The 5932-nt window shown below is 37.3% G+C and overlaps 1 long non-coding RNA gene across 3 annotated transcripts; it reads left to right on the plus strand.

Moving 5' to 3' along the window:
* The first annotated feature begins 253 nt into the window (after positions 1-253).
* On the plus strand, positions 254-3931 carry LOC146146931 (uncharacterized). Of its 3 annotated transcripts, XR_014494805.1 has the most exons (3): positions 254-415; positions 1820-1938; positions 2409-3931. It is a non-coding gene; the product is annotated as an uncharacterized LOC146146931 (long non-coding RNA). The 3 variants fall into 3 exon arrangements; XR_014494803.1 differs by having other exon boundaries at positions 1802-3931; XR_014494804.1 differs by having other exon boundaries at positions 1820-3931.
* The last annotated feature ends 2001 nt before the right edge of the window (positions 3932-5932 follow it).

A 5932-nucleotide genomic window follows, 5' to 3' on the forward strand; every position in this document is an offset into this window, starting at 1 on the left:
TTTGGGGGACCGAAACGGTCAAAAAACAAGTTTAACGACTCGCGCGGTTAGGCACGTTTTTAAGTGTGCTTGTTTTCGTGCGTACGTTATGCAAGCCGCAAACTTGTCAACGGCCAGCTAAAGACAGGTCACGACAGGCGATTGTGTACACACTTTGCCTGTTCTTCGAACACGGCGTTTTTTCATGGGCGCCGCGGTTAGACGACCTGTTAAAGGCACAGCGCGGCCCAAACCGTCATTGGTAATGTGGTTTCCAGCAGTCGGCTTACGATATAGACATGGACCGGCCGCAATTGCTCCGGCGGGTTTCGCTGGATCTGTCGGCCTTAACTTTATTGACACTATCGAGTGTAATCTGCACAGCGAAAAAGTCATTCAAGCGAAGGGAAATATTTGTTTCGTCGCCACGAGAAAGGTAAGTCTTGAGGGTTTTTTGTCAGACGGGGACACCCACCTTTTTCACCTTCTCCCCCCATTAAGATTATTCTGCCGGGCTTGGACGTTTGTTGTTTGTTTTTTTACTGTAATACTGAAGGTACAAGTTTGCTGAGTTTATGGCAATGACTCGGCGATATCTTTTAACGATAATGTAACGTATACACACACGAAACAAAACTTGGTTAAAATAGTCAAAAAATATAGTTTATATTTTAATAAGCAAATAAAGAAGTGTAATAAAATACACTCGGAATCAATAATCTAGATTTGTTGTTCTCGTTTGGAAATAAATACATTTTACACTTTGAACATCCTAAAGACCACCTATTGAGTTTGCCAAATATTCTGTTGGTAAAAGCCTTTGCATGTCCTTTACGTTGTTCAGTCGACAGTCATAATAAATAAACGCCGCGCGCAGTCAAAATTAAGACGTTGTCGGCGAGCGTCTGAGCCGCCCGACATTTCAGCCGAATTTACGTCAAAGAACGAAACCTGTACCAGACTGCGAGTCGCCTTTTCAAACCGCAAGCAGATTAAATCGTTTTGCAGGTGGATCTTCGAATCCACATTCGCCGTTTGCGAAGGGCTATTATAGAAACCGCTTACTTTTAATTGAAACGCATCGTTTTAACGTAGAATGGTAATCCTATATAGTTTGTATGTACGCGATTGGCAAGTTTGGAGAAGATTCCATTGATGTGCCGATACTCATACTACCGTATTTAATTTAAATTTGGTCTCATCCAGTAAGACATCAGCGTTTTTTCGGGCGCTAAATTACTTGTCGTTTACATATTCTTCGAGTTTTATTGGACGAGCGGCTAACTGTGCAAACATTGGCAGTGCTCGTTGCAGCAATGTCGAATCCATTCCCACAGCAAAACGTTATATTTTGCTTATTTTCATACGCCAATGTTTTTTGGCTATTTTAGGAGTATAGTCTACTGAGAACTACTGCATTTTTCACGCCCTACGCAAATATTTTAGGACTTCCAAAATTGAACGCAATATCAAGATTTATTTTAATTGCAACTTTTGATTTTTTTGCGCCTAGAATTTGTGTTAGAATTTTTTATGTAACCGTGTAGGGCTGTAGGCTATAGGGCGGCATGGACTACAGCTCTCTCCATCGTTACCAAATTAATATAGATTGATGCAGTTTTTGGCACTTTCCGCGAATCTACAACATCATTTGAATAAGGTCATTGTATATAAATGACACGTCTCTAACTTGGAAGTTGCGACACTCTTGCACAATGACATAACATTTTCAAGTACATGCCCCCGCAACATATAGCAAGCGATATGTTTTGTGTGCAAACATTTTGATAAATAGCTCAATTTTATACAAAAATACTTACAGGAAACACTTTATTTCAAGTCACATCAACTTTAAGGGATCACCAAACCAATAAAGTTTGAGCACCGGTCTAACCATGCACGGCGACTGACTCTTTTCACTGGCGTTTCGTGATAGCGACAGCTTAAAATAATTTGCACGTAAGTGAACTGTAGCTTTAGTTAAATTGGAATAAGTTTTCTTAGTTAGGGTTGTCCGACAAATCCGGATCGGCTTGAAACTTAATTTCAGGGATTAATATCGCACTTGGTTTTGGTTTGTACAATGATTTGTTTAATGAGAACAATAAAGTATTCCTATACCTCCAGTCTTAGATCATCTGGTAAGTTAAATTTACCACGAACCGCATTACAAATGTTGCAAATCAGTGTTGTAACGACTCAAGTCAATGAATGCATTTCAGTCGGTGTTTTTCAACAATTTAAATTGGTGAAATCTTTTGAGCAAAATCACGTGAGATTGACAAGACTTTGGAAACTATTTCATTAAATAAGTTTTGGTATTAAAGAGAGGACTCGCCAAATGTTACATTTTTTTCTTGCTAATTAAAATATCTCTCCAGACCGAATCGTTAACCGTTGTTAGTAATTTAACATTTATATTGATGCAGATGACTTGATTTGGACTGGACTTGCTGCTTTTCGCGAATGACCTGTCTTGGACTTATTGCCTTGTTAACAACCCTGATAGGAATACCAGCTTTGGATATTTTAAATTGCAACATTCGAGCATGTGGCCTTTAGCATTGGGCCCCAAATCGTCTTGTTTGCGCGAACCAGATTGGTAGGCCAATAAGCGCAATAAGAATGCGAACACGTCTGACTTTTTTCGTGATTGTTTTGCGGCACAGGCCTCCTGTTGAACCACTGGGAAAAATGACAGAGCGAAAGAGGGAAATCGTTTGACGCTAATGCAAGTTTAGCCGAAGTTTGCGGGAATCTCTGCAACTTAATTGACTGATGTTATCCTTCGTTACATGCACGACTAGCCGGTCGTTCTTGGAAACGCGCGCCTTATTGCACACAGACCGGGCGTGTATTGGTTGCCGATTCGTAGAAATTCGCAATGCCGATTGCTTCTTTATCGTCACAGAATTCGAAGCGAATTGGTACGAAGATATCGCAAAGTTGAACTATGTGTTCCAAGTACGTTACTGAATCGAAACCACTAATCTTTAAGCTTTAAGCCATTTACGGGAGAAGTTAAATCGCTTGAAGTCAAAGACGTTCTTATGGAAAAATCAGCCACGAGCCACATCTTTAAGTTTTGTATCTAATTAAAAATCTACCTTCTTGTGTAGTTAGGCCGAAAACAAGCTCGTGGCCAGTATACCACAGATTTAGACCAGCATTTTGGAGTTGTCACTTATACGGAACATGTATTGACGTGACGCATATCTGGGAGTTCGCCAAAGTTTAGATAGGATGTTTGAACGCAACTTTTTTGGACCACGGACCACTATTTGTAAATCTGTTTTTCGCGGACCGCAGACAATTAAAGTTAAGTTACTGTACTTAACAACTAATTCAATGGCAGTATAATTACACAATTAAATTATTCTTTAACTTCACTTCGTTTCTCATCTCTGCTCCACAACAAACTTTTTACTCACTAATCTTCGCGCAACAAGTAAGATTTACGATACTGGATAGCAAAATCTTTCGAAATCATTAAGTTGTGAATAACTGCGGCAAATATCTTTGAAATGGTACGTACTGTACAACGTATACGTGTGACTTTTTAATTCCTTGTTATATCGTCACGGACCACCTGTGCAGTCGTCGCGGACCACCAATGGTCCACGTATCACAGTTGGGAAACCCTGTCCTAGTCTAGTGTCGTGTTTATGAATGTCAGATATACGTTTCAAAAGGTTTTGAAACAAGAAAGTAAATAGTTTTTGTAATGGTGCATAAATTAAAAAAATTCCAGTTATACAGTACATCTTGTATTTGTATAGTATTTTGTTTTTGAATGGATATGATTGTAATTTCCAACACCAGCTATGCTGCTGAATGCTAGGAGTGTTCGCAAATGCTAAAGATGTGATTGACTAGCGCGTCTTCAGTTTATTATTTATTTCTTTAAGGACGTTTATTTTTGTTCAACGATAATAAAACGAAAAAAACGGTTTGTGACTAGTATCAGGTTAGCTTTGCTGAGAATGCGTGTAATTACCCCAAAATAGACGATCTATAGGTTTTAAAAGTCACACTTTATTTGCATAGCACGTTTAGTTATCTTTTTTGATTGAATTGTTCTAGGAGCAATTAAAATAAGCTGTGTCATTCTTTTGAAACCATTGTGATCCGCGTCAACATTTTATATTTAAATTTTGATGCGTAGAAAAATTGTTCTTGACAGCAGCGGACGAAACAATTTATTTTTGAACAACTTGCAGAAGACCAGATCTTTACAAATATTACCCTTTTTCTGTAACTTTTCTGAATAAATTTGTATTTTTTAAGCTCGTATATACGTGCATATTTTTTTCGCCTGTAGCAGGGTCACGAAACCATGCATGCTAGATTCGGCCGACATGTTTAATTCCTTGGGAGGCAAAGTTATTTTTCCCCTAACGCGTATTAGTACTTTACTTTTTTTTTACCGCGGACCCCTTAACTTTTTTTTTACTTTGCGTGGACCACGGTAGGCAATTTTTTGAAAAATGACGTCATAAATTGACGTCAAAATACAACTGGACTTCATCGTAAATTACGAAAGTCTCCAAATGTTATCCAAGCTCTTCCAAACACTACTAAGGGCCTTTATGTGTGCCAACAAAAACGTCATAAGATAAGAAATAAAGCTTACAAGGTGAGAGGCAAAAGTGGAAAAGCGATATATTTTACGTGAGTGAGAAGAAAGAGGAAAACGAAAACACGCGTACAAACGATAAAATAATCGGTGCAACATAGATTAAAGAAGAAAAGAATGTATCAATAATTCGTCAAGAATGTTGTATTTTACTAAGATGCTACAAAAAAAATTTGAGACGCGCTAAAAAAATAAGTGTGCGGAAAATAAAACGCAACTTAATGGTAGACGGAACACTGCGACCCCGTGTTCCCAATCACTGCCGATCCGCAGTTGGCATAGCTAGCCATACAGCAACATATTTAAAAAACAAAATGGCGATTAAACACCAAATAGCGAAAATGGCAAAGTCCGATTCGAGTCCTCCAGAGATAACGATTTGTCGTGGTCAATAAAACTGTTTATATTAGTTGGGTCGCCATTTAGATCATGGTTTGAACGCTCTTAAATTAGATTAGAATTAAAATTAGAACATTTCAGATTTTCCAAATTAGATTAGTATTTGAATTAGATTATTTTGAGTTTTCTAAAATTAGATTAAAATTATAATTACCGAATTGTCAAAAAAAAAAACGAATTTGAACTAGAATTTAATTTAATTATTCACAATCAATTTCATTGAAATCGCGAATTATTCTAATAAGAACATGAATGGTGAATAAGTGTGTGCTGTGTACAAGTTTTATGCCTTTTAGCATATCATCTGCTTTTCAGACGGTAAAAATCACCTACAAGTCGGTCCATTCAAAGAGTATTATTTCAAATTCTTTGTTTTGACTGAGAGACCAAAAATACCGTTGGACAAAGTGGAATTTTTGGTAAAATCTGAATTAGATTAGAACTAGAATTAGAGCGCACAAGCTCTCACAAATTAGATTAGATTGGAATTAGTCGCATTTTGCTCTTATTCATTGAATTAGAAAACTAGAATTAGCTAGTTGTCCAAGTCTGTTTGAACGGTTAAAATATAACAGGATTTTGCAGGGATCACAATTGCTTCTAAATTTGACAACTCGATGAAATACCATTAAGTTTCGCGTCATTGACCTTTATACCAGGGCTTTCCAAACAGTCATTTCTCGCTACCTGTTTCTGTCCCGCGTTTGTTTTAGTAATGTGTGTTTTGGGATTTGGTTTTGCAATTTGAATATCAAAAGGAAGAAAAAGTTTATAGCAAAACGCTTTGTGTAAAAATTATTTAAGTGTCTCATCCATAAATTTGGAAAATATCTGCTTTCTATTGCTATTATTTTAAATAATTACGGCTTTAATACTTTGTTCGACATAACCTTGGCCGTATTGGTGCTAAACACCATA

This window comes from Ascidiella aspersa, chromosome 4 (genome assembly GCF_963924565.1).
Source record: "Ascidiella aspersa chromosome 4, kaAscAspe10.2, whole genome shotgun sequence".
Classification (NCBI taxonomy): domain Eukaryota; kingdom Metazoa; phylum Chordata; class Ascidiacea; order Phlebobranchia; family Ascidiidae; genus Ascidiella; species Ascidiella aspersa.